This window comes from Monodelphis domestica, chromosome 1, assembly GCF_027887165.1.
Source record: "Monodelphis domestica isolate mMonDom1 chromosome 1, mMonDom1.pri, whole genome shotgun sequence".
In the NCBI taxonomy this organism is placed as follows: domain Eukaryota; kingdom Metazoa; phylum Chordata; class Mammalia; order Didelphimorphia; family Didelphidae; genus Monodelphis; species Monodelphis domestica.
In genome coordinates, this window is record NC_077227.1 from 214,389,066 (window position 1) to 214,410,939 (window position 21,874).

At 35.6% G+C, this 21,874-nt stretch overlaps 1 protein-coding gene and 1 long non-coding RNA gene across 5 annotated transcripts in view; one reads left to right on the forward strand and one right to left on the reverse strand.

Moving 5' to 3' along the window:
- The window catches only part of SCFD1 (sec1 family domain containing 1), a 178,648-nt gene that overhangs the window by 101,242 nt on the left and 55,532 nt on the right, over nucleotides 1–21,874 (reverse strand). The gene's annotated exons all lie outside the window — the stretch shown is intronic.
- On the forward strand, nucleotides 11,704–16,651 carry LOC130456290 (uncharacterized). The gene is made up of 2 exons (XR_008914915.1): nucleotides 11,704–11,756; nucleotides 15,129–16,651. It is a non-coding gene; the product is annotated as an uncharacterized LOC130456290 (long non-coding RNA).

Genomic DNA, 21,874 nt, shown 5'->3' on the forward strand with positions numbered 1-21,874 from the left:
TAAAATATATTTCCTATTTCTCTGGCTTAATAAATCATAACGAATGTGACAACTTCTTGATCATTTGGGGGATAATTATTATGAGTTATTACTGTACTGTATTGTCAGCAAAAATGCAGGACATAGTAATGGATAAAAAGGTGTCAAGAAAGGCCAGCGGGAATGATTCCCCAGGTTGTGTTGATAAATGAAGACTATATTGCATGAATGCCTATGATAATATCACACACATCAGTTCTAACTACATAACTGCTATAGGATCTGCTTTTTTTCCCTGGTTTAATTCCCAATTACATTTAATAACAACCTTTTACATACAATTCCAACACTGTAATATCCAAATGGTCTCTCTTCCCTCTCTACTCCCTGAAAGGGTAAGCAATTTGATCTAGGCTCATGATGGTGAGTCTATGGTCCCAAAAATGGCACACAGAGTTTGTCCCCCTCCCCTCTCACTTCATCCACCCTTCCTGCCCAACAGCCTAATGGAAGCACTGTCTGGGGTAAGGGGCTGGGGGTGGTGGGAGGGCATGATAAAGACAGCAGCCTATTGAGTCTTTGGGGAAGGTGATTTCCATGGTGGGGTTGGAAAGGAGTTAGATGTGAGGGGAGCATAGCTCACAGAGTGACACATAGTTGGGGGAGTGGAGCACTGGGACCTTCACTGTATCTCCTCCTTCCCTTTTCTCTCAGTGCAATCCTTTTTCACCCCTTGATTTTGTGTGTGTGTGTGTGTGTGTGTGTGTGTGTGTGTATCATGTCATCATATCAACTTATTCCTGCACCTTCTATGTATATTCTTTCTAACTGCACTAACAGTGATAAAATTCTTAGGAGTTACAAGTATCATCTTCCCAAAAAGCAATGTAAGGCATCTAATCTTAGTGAAAGCTTTAAATTTTATTTTTCCTATTTACCTTTCTAAGCTTCTCTTGAGTCCTATATTTGAATATCAAATTTTCTGTTCAGGTCTGGTCTTTTCATCAGGGATACTTGGAAATCCTCTATTTCATTAAATGACCAACTCTGCACTGCCCCATCTCCCCTAACAGAATATACTGTTTTCTCATTGCTTAGGTAATTCTTGGTTATAAGCCTAGTTCCTTTGCCTTCCAGAGTATCATATCCCAAGCCCTCTGATCACTTAATATGAAGGCTGCTAAGTCCTGTGTAATCCTGACTGTAGCTCCATCACATTTGAATTGTTTCTTTCTGGCTGCTACCAATATTTCCTCTTCAGTCTGGGAGCTCTGGGATTTGGTTATAATATTCCTGGGAGTTTTACAATGGAGATTTCTTTCAGGAAGTGATTTGTAGAGTCTTTCAATTTCTATTTTACTTTTGTTCAAGAATATCAGAGCAGTTTTCCTTGATAGTTTCTTTTAATAGGATGCCATGCTCCCCTTTACCCCTCCCTCCACCCAATCATAGCTTTTAGTAGTCCAATAATTCTTAAATAATCTCTTCTGGATTTACTTTCAAGGTTAGTTTCTTTTCCAGATATTGCATATTTTCTTCTATTTTTTCATTCTTTAGAATTTGTTTTGTTTGTTTCTTGATGTTTCATGAAGTCATTAGCTTTCACTCATCCAAGTCTCATCTTTAAAAAAATATTTTCTTCAGTGTGCATTTGAAGCCGTTTTCCCATTTGGCCAATTCTCCTTTTTAGGAAGTTCTTTTCTTTATTTAGTTTTAGTACCTCTTTTTTCCACTTTGCCAATTCTGCTCTTTTAAAGAATTCTTTTTAGTGGATTTTTGTGCCTCATTTACTATTTGGTCAATTCTGTTTTTTAAGGTGTTACTATCTTTTTGCATCACTTTCATTTCCTTTCCCCATTTTTCCTTTGCCTCTATCGAGTTTTTAAATCCTTTTTGAGCTTTTCCAGAGTTTGACACCAATTCCCCCTTTTCTTTGAAGTTTTGCATGTAGCTTCTTTGATCTCATTGTTCCCTTCTGAGTTAGTGCCTTGTTCTTCCTTGCCCCTATAAAAATTTTCTGCATTAGGGTTTTTTGTTTGTTTTTAATGTTTGTTCATTGTCCTAGCATTTTTCTTGACATTTCTCTTTTAACTTGAAGGTGTTGTCTGTTTCCTGTGTTGATGGAACACACTCTCAAAACTTCAGTATTTTCTTGCTGCTATTCTCAGATCTAGTTCTGGGTGTCATTAAGTTTTAATTCTTCCAATGTGATATAATGGTCCCTCTGCTCATTCAAGGTCTGCTATTGGTTTACAAGGTCAGACAGTTCAGGGCCTCACCCCAGGCTTGTACCACCTAAGTACACTATGGCCTGCCCTTGTAATAGGGCGAAGGGCCTTTTTTTAGAATTCAGTTGTTGCTCAGAACCTCAAAAAGGGTTCCATTATAGGGCTTGTACCAGCCAGGCACACTTGAGAGGTTGGCACTCGAGCTTGGAACTTCATCGGGTAGGTGTGGGAGTGTTCTGGTACTGGCTTAGGCAGGGTATTAGGACTGTGCTATTTTAGTGCAGTCTTGTTGGGGACTGTGCTCCCCTCTCACCCTAGTAAAAGAAGACTTTCAACCTTCCAAGTTGTCTTCTACAGAAAAATTGCCTCACACTATCCCTTTGTTGGTTATGTCACTCTAGTATTCTAGTACTCTTTATTGAAGGTTGGTTGCAGGGGATTTTCAGAGAGATTTGGACATTCCTGCCTCTATTCAGTCATCTTGGCACCTGTATCTGTTTTCTTCTGTTCTGTCTTTCTCACAAGAATAGAGTGAAGAATGTTCCTTGCCTCTATGTACAATCATTCCTAAAATTAAAGGTTGAGGCAGTTTTTTATGTTTTCATTAAATTTGGTGAAGAGAGGAATTTAACTAATTAGCAGAGAAAAGAGTAGTCATTACAACTGATATTTGCCATTCATATCACTGAAATTCCTTACTGTGAAGAGTTCTGATTTTATAATTTCTTTAGCAGGGTTGGCTAAGAAAATATACCTAAAATGGAAAGTATAGCCTGAAGCTACAATGAAAGGACTACATTTCTGGAACTACAGAGTGGAATATATGAGTGTGTATGTGTATCTATATCTTATGTTATTCTAATCAATGAATTATTCAAAGTGTCTATTATGTGCAAGGCACTGCATTGTAATATAGGGAAACAAATACAAAACAAATAACAGTCCCTGACCTCAAAGAGCATATATTCTTTTTCACCAGAGGGTGTCATGTGTGCATGTCACAGGATTTCAGATGATGGCAGCAATTATTTAATATAATTTATAGTAAAAAAAATACACAAACAGTGGTAAGACAGCTTCTGCTTAAAGACATCTAAAGCAGAAAAACACCCTAACTTCATTTCTCTTTTGAATAGCTCTAATATTTAGGAAAAATTTTCCCTTACTACAAACCAAAATTAACTTCTCTGCAAGTTGCACTCTACCCTTGAGTTCAATACACTAGGTACCCAAAACATGCCCAACTCCTTTATATTTTTCAAGTGCTACAAGAAAATTATAATATTCAAGCAATTCCAACCCCTTTCAGTTTTCAAATTCCACAAGAGAGCTATAGTATCTCTACCTGAGTCTTTTATTCTCCATGTTGAACGTACTCAGTCCCTTCAAACAACACAGCCTCATATGGCATAAACTCAAGACCCTTAACCATCTTGGATGTCCTTCTTTCTGTAAACATTCCAACTTATAAAAGTTCTTCCTAACTGTGCTCCTCAGATCAAAGGGTTTTGACTAAGACAAATCATACTGGGGCCCAATTTTTACATGTTTCTGAAAAGGTTTATCCAGAGACCTTCCACTAATACCTCCCTTGCCCCATACCTTGTTACCTGAATGATAAAAAAAAAATTTTTCTCAGAATAATTTCTTTTTACTTTACATTTCTTACTAAAAGAAATGTATATTTCAATTAGAGCCCATGAAAAATAAATAAATAAATAATCCTCCCCACCCCACAACCCCAAATATCCCAGACCTAATAATATTTGTCTCTGGACCTCAGGTTAAAAGGTTGTACATCTTTTCATAATTTAAGATTTTGGATAAAAACAAGCTAAAACTTTGATTAGGTAAAATTTATAATAAGATACTAAGCACACGATGAAATTAAATATAGTTTTGAATCTAAGAATTAAACAAGTAGTGACAAGGCTCATTCCAAATAAATCTATGTTTAACCAAATAAAAAGTCAAGGGCATACTGTTTTCTGATGTAGATTACAATCAACTGAAAATACAAAGCTACATAGTAAGTATAAACATTGTATAAAAATAATTAAAAAAACACGTTGGTTAGCAAAGTTCATAACAAAAGCAAAGTGTTAACTAACATTTGCAATATCCAGCTGTAAAAGAAAAGGTAATGTTTAATACTGAAATTATGAAATGGGGAATGTTTTTGTACATCACCCAAAATACTGGAAAAGATGAAACTTTACACACAAACACACCAGGAGAAATGTTTTTAACAGGATGAAATACCTAAAATCCTTTCATATTATGAATCAAATTTTCCTGGCTTATAACAGACTGTAGGCAATGATGCACCAAGGAACTGGCGCCACAAAGTAAAAGTTGCCAGTTCTCTAGGTACAAACATATTATATCATCAAGTGCTAAAAAAACTGGATAATTTCAGCATGACAAAAGTTTTTTTTTAATTATTGTTGTTTATCATTTGCCAGCCACCCAGATTGCCCAATTCAGAAAAGCTAGAGAGAACACAACTCTGTAAAGACTTTTCTGAAAAGAAACCGTGTGTTAAGACTTTTCAGAGATTTATTACCTATTGCCTAGGACAGTTGTGATGATAAAATGAAAGATTGATAAAGTGATTTGCAAACTTTAAAGCACTTCATAAATGCTTCTAATATTATTAGTTATTAGAAGAAAATGTTCAGAAATGTAAAGCAAAGTATCAAGACAATTGGATTAGTCTCTGGAAAGCTTTCAGCGACTAAGTACATCCATTACTACTAAAAACAGATGGAAATGTTTTTAAAATGCATAAACTTTTAGGGAAATAAAATTCTAATCATAAAAGGAAATAATCAATATAGGCAGGTGGAAAGAAAATGAAACGATTAAACTGTAGGGCTTAAACACAACATCTGTTCCATTTTTGTGCCCACCAACTATGTCAACAAAGATGATGGTTCCATTCCTAGACCTGCAATAATGGATGCAATGGTAGCTTAAAAAAAAAATTATTTTCTCAATCAACAAAAATCTCTTCTCTCTCTCCAAACTTAACCCCACAACCCCCAGCCCAATTTAGAAGGAAACAAAAAAGAAAACCTCTTTTAGAAACACAGTCAATCACCTCACACCTAGCAGATAGGCTAACATGACAGCAAAGGAGAGTAATGAATGCTAGAGAGGATGTGGCAAAGTAGGGACATTAATTCATTGCTGGTGGAGTTGTGAATCGATTCAGCCATTCTGGAGGGCAATTTGGAACTATGCCCAAAAAGTGATAAAAGAGTCTGCCCTTTGATCCAGCCATAGCACTGCTGGGTTTATACCCCAAAGAGATAATAAGGAAAAAAACACATACAAGACTATTCATAACTGCGCTCTTTGTGGGGGCCAAAAATTGGAAAACGAGGGGATTCCCATCAATTGGGGAATGGCTGAACAAATTGTGGTATATGTTGGTGATGGAATACTATTGTACTAAAAGGAATAATAAAGTGGAGGAATTCCATGGAGACTGGAACAACCTCCAGGAAGTGATGCAGAGCGAAAGGAGCAGAACCAGGAAAACATTGTACACAGAGACTGATACACTGTGGTACAATCGAACGTAATGGATTTCTCCATTAGTGGCAGTGTAATGTCCCTGAACAATCTGCAGGGATCTAGGAGAAAAAACACTATCCACAAGCAGAAGACAAACTGTGGGAGTAAAAACACCGAGAAAAGGCAACTGCTTGACTACAGGGATTGAAGGGATATGATTGAGGAGAGACTCTAAATGAACACCCTAATGCAAATACCAACAACATGAAAATGGGTTTGGATCAAGGACACATGATACTCAGTGGAATAGCGCATCAGCTAAGAGAGGGGTGGCGGGGGGGGGGGGAGGAAAAGAAAATGATCTTTGTTTCCAATGAATAATGTTTGAAAATGACTAAATAAAATGTTTAAAAGTAAAATTAATTAATCAGTTACATAACACAAAAAGAAAAAAAAGAAACACAGTCAAATCCTACTGAGTTTTACTGAGCATCTCTGATAGCTTTTTATGATAGGATTATTTTTGCTTGCTTAATTTGTTCCCTACTTTAAACTTGATGTTAGGGTTTGGTTCTGCACACTTCTGGAAGGTATATATCTGGTCTGGGTAGGTCCTGTTGCTGTTATTTCAAAATATTAAGCATGTTGTCAGGAGCAGTTAAATGTAGGGACTTGCAGGTTTTCAGTTGGTCCCTAAATGGTTTGATGCAAAGCAAAATTTGATTTCTGTCTCCACTGAACTTTTGTAAGTTCTGGAACTAGGCTTTGGGTATGTCCTAACAGGGACATGGGTTACTCCTAGTTGGAGTTCCAATAAACTTTTACTTTCCAAGCATTTCTTTGGCTAGAAAAATAAGATATCTGACAACACACATACCACTACTCAAACACTCTTGCCATCTTCAACAAGGTAGTTTACTGATGTCTGCTAAAGACTTTTTTAAAAGAAAGACACAATTGACCAAATTTAATAATTCCAAGAACATTAACATAGGTAATGGTCCTAAATGTAAAATTTTAAGGCTGAGAATCTCTGCAATAGTTAAGGATCAAGACTCAATTTGAATTGAAAAAAAAAGTCCCAGTAACAGATAGTAATTCTTATAATGAGAATCATTTTTTTTATTCTAAGAATTGAGGAAAATGGTAAAACTATATTAGTCAGACAACCAGAATTTATTAAGTGCTCACTATGTTCCAGGCAGTGCTAAGCTGGAGATAAAAAGAAAATCAAACAGCTATGAATAAAAGTAAATATGTAAGATAAATTATGTTATATTATAAATTATATAGAGGACTTAATAAAGCTTGTAGAAGGTAGGACTTTTAGAGAGACCTGACAAGAAATAAAGATGGAAAGAGTTCCAGGCACAGAGAGCTAAGCAGTGAAAGAAACACTTGGAATCAGGAGATGAATGTCAGGTGAGAGGACCAGTTAAGAGGCTAGTGTTACTGGAATGCAGAGTACAAGGGAGTGTATATGTGGGGAGGTTTCAGGAGATTCGGTAGGAAAGGGCATAAAGAACAAGAAGACTGAAAAAGTGGGAAAGGGATCTTATAAAGAGTGTTTCATAAACTTGAAGATTTTATATTTGATCCTGGAGGCAAGGAGGAATGTTTATAGTTGATTGAATAGGGGAGTGACAGTGTCAGACCTGAAAAAAAGTAGTTTGCTTTTAAACTAGCTCATATCTCTCTGAAAATGCTTTTTTAAAAAAAAGATAAAGACAAAAAAAGGTGAAAAATTATTTTAGTAGAAAAGATTCATAATATTTCAGTTGAAGTAATCCCAAACATAGATGCCAAATTTGATAAGTTCCTTGAACATTAACTCTGTACCATTTAAAATATCATTTAAACAAAAGTTTTCCTTAAGGTAGGCATGACATGATAAGTGACAATGATGTGAAATTGAAAGATGTTTACTTTATAAACCTCCTTTAATCACTGGAAAAGATTCTGAACAGAAATGAGATTCTTTTTATGTCAGTTCATTATTTGTAGTAACCATATTGTTAGGTCTATAAATATGACAAAAAGATTGGTAGTTTGGTTAAAATTTTATTCATCTAACCCACACACTCACCTGACTTCTGAAATCTGACAACAAGATATAAAAGTATAATTTATATAACTTATACATTTTTTCTTATGCTAAAAGTGAAGGCCTTCAAAATAGCCTTGTCTTCAAGCACCAGTGCAGTCCTTATAGGAAACTGGTGTCTCCCTCTTACCTCTAGGATCAAACACGATCTATTTGTCATTTAAAGCCCTTTAGTCTGGGTCCAACCTATCTGTCCAAAGCAAATCCATTCCTTCCCTTCATAGACTCTAAAGACGAATGTAATTTGCTTTCTTATTTTCCCTTATGGGACATTCTCCTTCCCTTTCCCTACATTGACACTCATCTTTGTGACTTTGCAAAGACTGCTCCTATGACAGGAATTCCTACCTCACTGTACCACATAGCATCCCTAGTCTCTTTCAAAACCCAGCTCCTAACAATTTCTGTTCCATTCTTTCTCTGCAGTGACACAGAAGTCCTTTTAGCTATCTGTGGTAGTGACCACTACCTACCCTTTACCATTATTCTGCCTTGGAATCAATACACAATAAGGGTTAACAAAAAAAAGAAGAAAGAAAGAAAATATAGAAAAGCTGCCACCACAACAAATATAAGTTATTCCTTTTGGAATGTAACAAGTAAGCTAGAAAATACATCTTGACTTCCACATGAGGAAACTATATAAGCAAAAGATTAAATCTTTTAGTTTGTAAATAACAACAGTGAAAGTTGGTGAGGACAAATCAAGACAATATAGAATGCAGGGTAAAACCAGGAAATAGAGACTTCCTTTTCTGAGGTCAGATGTATTTTGGGAATACTAGATTAAGCTATGCTCCTAGTTTCAAAGACATACAAAAATCTTTTATATATGCACATATACATCTGTATATATTGGGGGCAACTATGTGTACAAAGAGTATGAATTCATGTGGAAAATGCCAAAATTGAAAAATTGATGATTTGACTTTAAAGTCTGTCTTCTTGGAAGACACTCTTGCTGCACCTGCATTTTTGCCTGACAAATTTACTAACAAAGTAAATATTAATTCAATTAATTCCTTCCTTCTTTTTAAAATACAGATTTTCTGGATTAGAATCAATACTATATTTTGGTTCTAAGGCAGAAAAGTGGTAAGGGCTAAGCAACTGGGGTTAAGTTACTTGCATGAGGTCACAGAGCTGGGAAGTATCTAAGGTCAAATTTGAACACAGACAGGATCTCACTTCTCTAGCCCTAGATCTCAATCCAGAAAGGATATGATGCAGAACTAGGAAGAGAACTGATAAGACTTGGATTCCAAGTTTATTACTGTCTCCATTAGATTACATTGCTTTTTATTTCTTAACATATGAAAATTAAACAACCTTTTTCTGAATTAATCAAAATATTCACTACTTAGATAGATTCACTACTTAGCTGATTTTCAAAATTGAGTATGCTTAGAAATGGATAGTGTCAAACTAATGGTTTCTATGCAGAACATCTACACCATCTAGTGGAAGTAAAAGGTATAAAATATGCAATACTCAGAGAAGATGTATATAAAAAAAGAAGTGGAAAATAAATTTTAAAAACCATACTATAGGAAATCAACAAAACTATGGTTACATTCTATGAAGATTTTATACCAGTAATGGCAAACATCTAAAACAAATAATAAAATATCTCATAATTAAGTAAATGTGTGAGTGAAAAATCCTTTACCCCCTTATATGAGGATTAGATTTTAGTGTTAGCAGTAGACTTTAGATAATTATCTAAAAGTGATAATTTTAATAGGTCTTTTGTTATTATAAGTCTAAGGTTTTGAATTAAGTTTAGCATAGTTAATCATTGTTAGTATAGGTCTCAGTTTTAGCCTTATCCTTCAAAATTCCTATATCACGCACCTCAGCAATTATGGTCTTGATTCAGTGTATGTCAATAGGCCTGACCTTGGGTTCAAAGCCTGATACATCATCAGTTCAGGTCCCCTGCTCCCCTCTTGTCTAGCAAGTGACTTTCAAGTCAAAATCAAGTGACTTTTGCCAATGAGAAATATTTCCTAATTACTTCAACCAATCCACACATTTCAATTTTTATCACTATCCTGAATTACTTTTAAACTGGTAGATAAGTTGTCTAACTCTTTGGGCATAAAAGAAGTCCTCACAATGCTATGGGTCTTTTGGTCTTGACCAGAAATATGGCTTTAATGCAAGACCAGTTCTTTCCCAATAAACCTATTTCTTTTTGGATTGAAGCCTGTGGAGAAGAGAGAAATTATAAGAAAATGAATGCAAAGGACAGAAGCTGGAGATGGGTCAGCTGTCAATCAAAATAAAATTCCATTGGGAATGTTACCAGGAAAGGCAGTTTGGAGCCAAGCCAACAGTGACTGGTGTTGAGGGCTTTGGGGCTGATGGTGGTGACTCTGGAGGAAGAAGCTGGGTTTATCTCTGGGTCGTAGGATAATCAACCTGGAGGTGGCCTGGCTGATTTGAAGGCAAAAGATGAAGGACAATAGTCCATATGTGTCTCTCTGACTTGCTCTGTTTCATAATAGTGACTGAATTGCCATTTTTCTCAATATCCTCCAAACTAAGACTCACTGTAAATAATAGGGAAACCTCCAACCCTCTTCCTTCATCCTCTATCTTTCCTGTTTTCCCTAATAAACCCTTACTTGAGATAAAGAAGAGAAGAGAGTATTTCCTCTGAAACTTCACAGCTCACCCTGAGTGAGAAGGAGGCTGAAGAAGAAAAGGGGAGGGGAAGCAGAGGGGAAGAAGGGAGGCTGAAAGAGGGAGGAAGGGAGATATAGAGGGAGGAGAGTAAACAAAGGAAGATAACTACCTGATCCATTAGTTATTTAGTATCCATAAAAATATACCCTCCAATATCATCTATTACAAGACTTTGTTTCTCTTACTTGCATCCCTATGCTTAGAAATTATGCAACAAATGTAAATTAAGCAGAGATCATTCCCCCATGAGCCTAACTTCACATTCACAAAGAATGACTCTGATATTATAGCATGCTTTACAATTTCATTGCAGAGATGATCTAAGAAATAACAGAAGGGCATGAATAATAAGAGTGCAAAACTAATAGCTTATTTCTATAGATATGCATAAATCAGTTAGGATAATGCAAATAAATGCATTTCCCAATTTATACAATAAATGCCACAACTTTTTATAGCTTTTAAAAACTTTTGGCATACATAATGTTCTATTGCTATGATCATTTATTTTGCACAGTTTGGGACTGAATTGAGAAAACTCTGATAATATACCTTAAATCTCAACATGACAACACAATTTTGTCATACTGAATATTAGGAATACCTTGATGAACAGTCTATTTTTCTAACTCTACCTTTGTTTACACCTCATAGGTTTTTAAAGCAAGTGAGATCCTGTTAGTGTAATCTATCTCCAAAAACTGTATAAATAAGAATGTTACCAATAAGAACAGCCAGAAATGTTAATATAGGAATGTTGGAGTGGGTGGGTGGGATTGGATACAGTATCTTTTACTGCTTGTAATAGATAAGGCCTAATAGCTTATGGCAACTGAAGCATGTGAATTTCAAAACTACTCCACCCTATTCAGACCATTCTTTAGATCAGATTTAGCTATTTCCTGATCAATAACAATAGAGATACTTGGAATAACAGAATCAGGTCTTGGAAACTACATTCTCAGTGTCACAAGATTAGGAAGGGCTGCAGCAAACTCAAGATTTAATTATTTGAGAATATGGACTTGAACAGACATGTGCAAAAAAAGGAAAGACCTCTGGGCGGTCCTAAGTCAAGCTTGAGCCACCACTGGCACATGTGAGATGCAGGAAGTGAGGTAGAGAACAGCCTCGGGAGTTCTCGGGACTTCCTGTGAGGAGGGCTAGTCAGTTGGATCCTGGAGCCTGAGGTTGGAGGAGCCCTGAAGACTGTTTCCCTTCAGACTGGTCACGTGAGTGATAAGGACAGACCCTTTTCCCTGCCTTGGCTCTCTAAAGCCTTAATGCCCACTTTGGCTCAGCCCTAGCCAGAGTGGTTCTGAGTTAAATTCCTTTCACCTTTCCTTTTCTTCCTCCCTCCCTCCCTCCCTCTCCCTCTCCCTATCCCCCCCCACCCCCCCCCCCCTCTCTCTCTTTCCTGTCCCCCTCCCATATTTTCTTCCTTCTGTTGTAATTAAAAGACCATAAAAATTTGGCAGCTGACTTGGGTATTTTATTATTTGGGATTTCCCTTGGCAACCATTTAAATTTAGATTTTTTTCAGTCTCAACCATAATATTCACCCTTTACAAGCACCATGTAACTCTTTGAGCCTGTGCAGTGGATAACTGCTGGAGAGAAGTTAAAAAAAAAACAACCAAACCTCTATTTAATAAATATTGGAAAAGGTTTGAGGAAAGATAAAGAAAAGTAATGAAGGTTGAGGATTAGGATTGATTCCCTAGTCTTAAAGTTAGGGTCTAAGCTTTTTTACCCATTCCCTTCTAATTTAGGAGAACTTGCTTCTTGTTCCTTTTCCTTGAGCCTTAATCTATTCTAATTCTCAAGTTATATTCCAAATACACTATGCTAATTATTAATCCTCTTATTATATTGGTAAGTTTCCTGTCTCCTTAGATCTCTTTCAGCTTTAAATTAGTTCAGTTATTCAGTCTCTCTGCCCACTGCCAGCCCTTCGAGGCTTAGCTAGGCTTTTTGGCCTAAGCAGGCCACAAAATGGCTTGGCCTCCTCAGCAGCCACACAAAGGGAAAAACCAGTCTCTCTCTCTTTTTTGTTGATTTCCACCACAAATTTATTCCAGAAACTCTAACCAGTTCTCATTCTTCCCCTGCAACTCGGTTTTTTTCAGTGTTCTAAGAAACAGAAACACCAGCACTCCCCCAGGGAAGAAACCTCCAGGAGTCCATTGGAGGATAGAAAACCTCAAATGGCTCAGGCTCCCAGAATTCCAACAGGCCACCTTCCCAATATTCTCTCTGGCCTCAAAGAAAACCTACCCACTATTCTTTACCCTGCCCTTAGCTGCTAAGATCCCAGTTACCCCAAAGGGTCCTCATTAATACTAATAATCCCCAAGCAATTAAAGTATATTTATCTTTTATGCATTTTTTAATCTTTCATGAGATATGACATAGTACAATTCACGTATTCAATTTCCGTTTGGAAATTTCCATTTCTGCTTCTCAGTATATCAATATCTAAAAATATGAATTCATTATTCTTTTAATCAGGATAAGACCTACTGTAAAAATGGAGACTTGATCGGGACTCCATTTCCCAGGAGTCCTTGCTCAATTCCCAAAATGCCTTGTAACTTCACCTGGGCCGAGAGCGAGATGGGGTCTCTTTTTCCCACTCCGCTTCGGAGCAGACGTGTCTCTTTCGTGATGTAGGTGAGGTTGTCTAGGCCTCAATGGGCCTAGACATGTGCCCTCTTATTCTGTATTTTCACCTTTAATAAACCTCATAAAAATATAATACTCCTTGTAGAGAGAAACTAATTTCTACCTGCCTTAGTTTCCCCAAATTTTAACTTTACAGTTTGGCTTAACTACTTCGGGAAAACGAAATAGCTCAGTCTTCTGATTCTTTTCTGATTCTTTTCTCTACTAAGTTCAGCCTTTAATAGCTAGTGCCTAGAATTTTTTTTATCCACGTTTCTCTGGCTGAGGTTTTTTACCCTTGCAAAGCTGCTGCTTGTTCCAGCCATTAGATAGCTCACCGGCTGCGGCCTGGCCCTTCCCTGCCTGCCTGCCACCATCTGCTTCAGACTTTCTTCAGCCTTTCCTGTCCACTCTGGCTCCCAGCCCTGCTTTCCTGCATTCCTGTCCTGGCCCTGCCCACCCCAGTGCGCTCTCTCCCTCACCCGGTCCCTGTTTAACCCAGATCGAGATCACCTGGTAACCTGCCTCCCCAACAAACTCTAGCCTTGGAGCAGATCACTCATTACTCAGGACTCATTTCTACTAGCTGGTAAAAAATGGGGGTATTGGCCTCCATGTGGGCAGATTGTAGGAGGGGAGAGATAAAAGAGAAAAAGGGAAAGAAGAAAGGTTTTTTCCAAGCAGGAACTTAAAAACATGGCTATTTTACAAGGATATCTTTTAATTGTATTGATCCTTTTATTGATTTCACCTGTATTGATCCTTTTATTGAATTCACCTGTGTGTCAGGAAAAAAATTCAGCTCTGTACAACCTTTTAGCTAAGTTTGGGGAGGCAGCTGGGTGTCTCAGTGGACTGAGAGCCAGGCCTAGAGACAGGAGGTCCTGGGTTGGAATATGGCCTGAGTCATTTCATGGCAGTGTGGCCCTGAGCAGATCGCTTGGACCCCATTGCTTAGCCCTTAGCACTCTACCTTCCGACAATAGACATCTAAATGGATAAAAAAACCCCAAGGAACTTTAAAAGAGACTGGAGGTTATATTTTTAAGGCATTTCACACTCCAATGGTTTATAAAAATCTCTGTATTTCTATTGCATTTAACTGTTTGCTTTGTTTATGGATTTAACTTTGTGATTTTAAGTTCTGTTACATTGAATCATTTTAATGTACTGAGTTTTAAATACTGTTATATTCTGTTGCTTTTCCCCTATAACCATATTGAACAAATATCATTGTAAATAAGCCCATATATGAAAAACAGCCTTTTTTCTATTTTGCCTTTATAAATTGTCACATAGAGGATAGGTGGACTCCATCAGAACTGGTTACAATTGCTATAACAACCTTAGGAAAATTTAATGTGCTAAATACCTCAATTGACTTTAAGGGTTGTTTTTTTTTAAACATGATTTTTAGAAAAAATTTTTTAACAATCTCTAGTTATTTTGCCTTACACGAGGTGTAAGGCTCATTCTAGTAGCTGAAGTGAAATACATTTTATAACCCCGAACCTTCCCAAATTTCTAAATATGTGAATGTAAGTTGGGGCAGTTAATCTCAGGGCATTTGTATCCCTAAAAAGCCTCCAAAAAAGGAGCACCCCTCATTTATACTCTTCAGCTTACTACTTTGCTTCCACCAGAATGATATCTAGATTTCTTGATGATGTTCTAAACCCAAAATGAGTTTCACTTTGTTTAAAAATATGTTTATTACCAAGGTTGAAAGATTGCTACGTTTGTAAAAATGGTGACAAATATCCATCAATTCATAGGTTTTTTAAAATGTCATATAGCAACTTATGTGAAATATGATAGTGTGTTTGTTTGCTATTGTAATTAATTGGGCTATTGAGAATATTGATATCTACATATTTATACTATTGTTCTTTAAAAATGAAAAATGTTACCTTGTTCAATTCATTTGCTCATACTTACAGTGGATCATGGCCAGATATGAAGAGGAAATGGATCTCATTTTTGGTGAGAAAGCCTTGCATTCTATATTTTTTTACCTGACACAGTGTGTCAATGATTACAAGCTATATTTTTGAATTTTTAAAAACTTATATTATGTTTTTTTTGCATGTGCAATATACTATTTATTTTTCTCTCCTTTTTATATTTGAAGCACATGCCACCAGCATTAAGATTTTCTTTAACTTTATGAATTTGCAGTAATTTAAGTTTAAGATACATTTGCGAATGCATGCCCCAAAAGCTTGAGACTATAAATGATGCCACTAATTATTTAAAAAAAAAACTATGGGACTTTGCTTAATAATTCTATCTGATTCCAGGACAAGATACACACGAAAGAGCCATTGCATAAGGCCAACAATAAGCCAATCCAGGATAGATTAATGCACTTCTAAGCCAATGCAAAGGTTTTGAACCTAGTGTGAAGACTCCAGGTTACTGTGTTTAATATTGTTAGACATAGGCTTTCCTTGTGTCCACACTCACTCTGAAAATACTCACAGACGAGTATCCCCAAACCTTTGTTTCTAGAATCTGGTCCCGTTTCTGTCTTTCATAGTGTGATACCTTTCTGTAGTTCTGGCTATTGACTGGGTAAATGCATAATTGCTTAGATTATTTTAATTGGGCCCTGATTCAAGGACCTGTTATAGATTTATTTTTCCTTTACTTAGAATTTTTACACATAAGACTTTGATAGTCTATATTTTCATCCAGTATTTTCTTTTTTAATTGGATTTTTCTGATATCTTTTTAATTTCTCTTACCAATTGATTTGTATACCTCATACCTCAGCCATGCATCCCTAAGTGATCCTGTATTTTTCAATCACCCACAACATGGGGAAATGTAAAAAATATTATTATTTAAATTGCAAAGTTTTAATTCCTTTTAAGAAGAATTTTAGGTAAAGAAAGATGCTACTTCTCCGAATCCAGAAACTGAACTGTTGGAGAAGACACCATGAAGAAGCCTCCAGACAATAAGCTGCACAAGAAGATCAAGAATGAACTTTGGGTGTAGTTGATTGAACATTTATTTGTATGTATACGTTCATGCCAAAGGGGACTGTCCCTTAACTGGCTTTTTGTCAATGCGTCCAGCAATTATTGGTTTTGTCTTTTTTTTCTCTTATCCTCAAATTACTGTAATTTTTAAATTGATTATGTTTTTATGATCCTTTGGGGAAGTCCTTCCCAAATAATCACACGGAGAATTGTAAAAATGGAGACTTGAACTCGGGACTCCATTTCCCAGGAGTTCTTGCTCACTTCCCAAAATGCCTTGTAATCTCACTTGGGCTGAGAGCAAGATGGGGTATTTAACCTGGCTGTAAAGGCTACTGGGTCTCTTTTTCCTACTTCCACTTCGGAGCAGACGCGTCTCTTTCATGATGTAGGTGAGGTTGTCTAGGCCACTCTGGGCTTAGACACATGCCCTCTTATTCTGTATTTCACCTTTAATAAACCTCATAAAAATATAATACACCTTGCAGAGAGAAACTAATTTCTACCTGCCTCAGTTTCCCTAAATTTTAATATTTATACTACCAAAGGACCATAGATTTAGAGCTGGAACGGATGTTAGAGATAACTGAGTCCTAACTTCTTATCTTACAGGTTTAGAGAAGTTACTTGACTTGCCCTGCATCATATAGCTAGGAAATATCTGAGGAACTAATTATCTCAGGTCTACTCTGATAACAATTGCTATCCAGTCATCCAGTTTCTATTCATCTCTTTGTCTCTAGGCCCACTGAAAAAAAAAATATCCCCAGAACAAGTAAGTGTGTGTGATACTCTGCTGAAGATACCAAAATATTACATGCTTACTTAGATTTGCCTGAAAATACCCACAAGTGTCATCCTTTTTTCATGACATGTGTGAAGACAAACATAATTAAGTACTATTGGTGGAGCTGTGAATTTAGTCCTACCATTAAAGAAAAAATGTAGAATTGTGGGAGAAGACTCATTAGGCTGTGCATCCTTTTTTACCCAGGTATACCATTCCTGGGCATATACCACATAGAACTACTTTAGAAATGCAACAGAAATAATATATATGAAAACATTTTCAATTCAACAAATCCTTGAAAAATAAAGTATTATGCCAATAAATTCGCTGATATTACTAGGGCAAAAAGATTACAAAGATACATTGCTATGCAAAGTTTGAAGTTTGATAACCAGCTCCAGGGAAGTTAAATCTGAATATTCCTAGGGAGGGGAGTAATGCCCTTTCCATTTCCTCCTTTTAATTCCATTTAACAGCTTTTAATCACTATTATCTTATTCTATTCTTTCAGGTCATATACTTGGGTCATTTTCAATGCTTCACTCTATTACTAAATCCCACATTTTAAAGAAGGGTAGTTTTCAGATGTAAATCTTTATATCTATTCTTATAGTTAGAACTCTAATTGATGTGCTATTTTATCTTATGTTCTGAAGCAACATCTTTTTGTTGAGCTCACTTATTCCAGAATCTAACTCATTAACTCCATACATAGGCTAATACTGTAAAGTTCAGCCTGGTACTGGAGTGATTCGCAATTGTTTACTCATTCATGTTAGAATTTAATGAGAGACTTTGAGTTCTACTACTTTTTTTTTTAAACCCTTACCTTCCACCTTAGAATCAATATTGTGTATGGGTTCTAAGGCAGAAGAGCAGTAAGGACTAGGCAATGGGGGTCAAATGACTTGCCCAGGGTCACACAGCTAGGAAGTGTCTGAGGCCAGATTTGAACTTAGGACCTGCCACCTCTAGGCCTGGCTCTCAATCTACTGAGCTACCCAGCTGCCCTTTTAGAATTCTTCTACAAACTACACTACCTTTTTCTAAATGTCTTCATATTTTATTGTGCCTAGTTTTAGTATCTGTAGTCATCAACAATGACTTTCTAAGTCATGTTTCATATACTGATAATGTTTTTTACATGCTTCTTCATAAAATTATCCTTATAATTATGGCCAAGAATTCTTTTACCCAAAGTTTTACCAGAATTATCCCATTTTGAGCAAGTCTAAAAACTACAATTACCCCAAATACCTTTCTGTCAAATCCATTTCTCAAATACTCAGACACTTATGGGTATTTTTATAGTCCTACATACAAATGATTTCCACACCTGACTTTTGATTAGTTTTCCCAACTGAAGGAAAGAGGTGTAAATCATCCGAAATGGTGAATTTTCCAAAAAATCATTTGGATTCTGAACAGATTTTTCTCATTATATTTGGACATAAGGATACTGCTTGAAAAAAAATTAATGGAAAATATTAAGATATCCCACCATAATATAATGGAAAAATCCTTAGAAATCTTTTAAGTCAATTCCTAATCAAGTCTAAGCATTAGTCCTAGATAAGTAAAAATAGTTCCAGTAACAAGGAAGTCAGGTACAACTGAAAACTGTCTCTACCAGCAACCACTTATATCTTTGTCAAGTGGAAAGACATGGTAGCCAAAGGTAACATTAGTATAGGATACAAAATTACTTGAAAAAAGTTAAAAAGAAGAAAATGTTCAACATTGATGGGACTATGTAAGAACAAGCATACTTTAAAGTGTTAGTGGAACTACGAAATGGTAAAATCATTCCAGACAGTAATTTGGAATATCATTTAAAAATCAGTATACTGTACATAAGCTAGCCACTAATACTATTATTAGATATATTATTTAAAGAAGTCAGAAACAGAAGGAAAGGAGCCTCATGTACAAAAATACTGGAATGGAGCCTTATGTACAAAAATACTGATAGCAGCACTTTTGGTTTTATCAAAGAACTTGAAACATAATAGTACTTATTAATAAGAACCTAGCAGATAAACTGTGGTATCCAAATATAATGAAATATTATGCTATAAGACATGATGAATAGGAGATACCTAGAAAGACTTATATGAACTTCTGTGGAGTGAAACTTAAGAAGAAATTTACAAGATGATCATGATAATGTAAAGGAAAACAACTGATATATTTCAGAAAGTTGATCAGGGCAGACACCAATCAAAATCTCAGAAGACTGATAATGATGCCATCTTTTGGCACCTTTACTATACAAGCACAATGAGATAATTTCAGACAAGGCCAATGATTTGTTTTACTATACTTTGTAACAACTCCTTTGTTATAAAGGAGTATGTTAGTGGGTAGCAATAAAAACAACCAAAAAAACCTAGTGTTGAGAAAATTTTTTCTAAATACATAAGCAAAAATGTTACAATAATACTAGTGCAATTTTGTTACTACTCTGTTGAATTTAACTGAATTTTTTCAAATGGCAGCTAACATTTTATTTTTAGAAAGGCTACAAAGGGCGGCAGCTGGGTGGCTCAGTGAAGTGAGTGCCAGTCCCAGAGATGGGAGGTCCTGGGTTCAAATCTAGATTCAGACACTTCCTAGCTATGTGACCCTGGGCAAGTCATTTAACCCCCACTGCCTAGCTCTTACCACTCTTCTGCCTTTTATGTTGGAAGATAAGGGTTTAAAAAAAAAGGCTACAAAGGAGGAAACTGGAAAACAATGAGACAGCACAACCTCACAAGACAACAAAAAACAGTAAAAAGAAAAATAAGTCCGTAGAAAACTTAGCAAATGTCTCAACTAAGCCACACCCGAGGACAATTCATAAATGAAACAGGAATAAAGACAATCACAGATATAAAATTGAATAGATTTGCCAAGTGTTTTGAACTGAAGTTTTCATTATCTGCAAAATATAAATGATCATATTTGGCTCTAACATTTTAATTTGGTAATGCTTCTTTAAGGAGATAAACTCAGACCAAATTCACATCTGAAAAATCTTTTCAGGCAGTGAAAAATTTGAAACCACCAAAGATCAATTTTCAGATTTCTGGGGGGAAACAAAAGGTTGCCAAATGAAAGAAGAATAATTATGGTACTATTATTAATGTAAATAACCAAGGAGATAGAATTAATGATACATCTTCCAAAATTCCTTTTTCTTTAAAACATTAATCAAAATATGATAGTAAGATGCATATGTATAAAGGATATTTGATGTAAATGAGAAGGGAACATCTAGATAACTTTTATAAGAACTGACATCCTCAGTTACATAAATGATTGAAGGCACAGAAAACAAAAAAACTCTTCTGAATTAATCATTGATCACAAAAAAAGCATTTGAACTGGCAGAGTAAAACACAGGGTTGAAAGGTTTTTCTACCCCCAAACCTCTATACAAGATGCTTCTAAGATGATACAAGATTACTTGATAGTGAAATAAATTTGATGATTTTAAACTATCAACATCAGTTGAGTAAAGGAGCTATATAATCAATATGGTATTTGCAACTGTAATAGATAAAATATTACACAGTTAAAATCAAAGAGTGATTATCTATAAATGGAAAGTCTTCCGATGTTTTTGTGTACAGATGATATTGCATTAAAAGTACTACGCACTCAAATACTAGAGGGACTCTCCAATTAATTCTGAAATTACTCAAAAGAGAATGAGCTAATGATTCACATTAAAAAACAAAAAAAAACAACTGCATTTAAGTCTATTGTCTAGACCACAACATGTAATTGGATGGACACTGAGTTAGTTTATCAGTACAGATCAAGCAATGAAATAGTTGTAGATATTTCTAATAATTTAAAATTTTTCAGAGACACAAAAAGCCATTTTTAAAGTGCCAATATTATCCTGGTGATGCAATATAGCTGAAAATCACAGACTTCAAAAATCCTCAAAGAACCAAAATTGCATGTGATCCAAAGAGGGAATAGAAAAATGAAAGGTGGGATTAAGTAGGCCATAGCATTCTATCAGTCCTCACTTGCTTATAATATGTAGTATAAAGGATATAATTTCAGAAACCTATGATTTAAAAAAGGGATGGGCTGCTTTGTAGAAGAAGAATATGAACAACATGAATGCTGCACTAGTACCTATAAAATACTTAAAGACGTAGGCAATCTACAATACTTGGGTAATATGCCTGCAGTGAGTCTCTAGGAGCACAAAGATGGATGAAAGGACATGGATATGTTATAAGTTATACTGTGAAAGGGGAAACTCAGAGATTCATACAAGTACTGAAAAACTGAGAAAACCAAAAAGAAAAAAGAAAAAGGCAGAATAAAAATCAAGAGATTGGGGAAATAAATGTTTGTTATTTACATCACTATTTTTATTAACCTCTCTTCTTTTTAAATAGCAATAACATTTATTTGATGTACTAGATATCATATACAGGAACAACCTCATATATGCTCTTTCTAAGCCTCAGTGTTTGGTAAATGAAAAAAAATTTCAAAATTATTAGTAAGAAAAAATGTAAATAAAAAATCTCTGTGGTTCACCTCTCTCCCAAAAAACTGAAAAATATATTAGAAAATTGAAATAGTAACATTGAAGTGGTTATGAAAAGACAAGATAGGCACATTTGGTGAAAGTTCTAAATTGGTTCAATCAATTTGGAATTATTGCTAAGAAAATGATAAAAGTCATTCTCTTTGACCTAGAGATCCCTAATACACATTTACTCCCAAAGGGAGGAAAAATCTCATATTATCTAATATATATGGTAGTATTTTTTTGTAGTGGCCAAAAATCTACTGAATTGTGGGAAGACTAAACAAACTGTACTACGTGAACATAATTATTACTACACCTTAAGAAGCAATGAATATAAAGAATATAGAGAAACATGGAACTGAT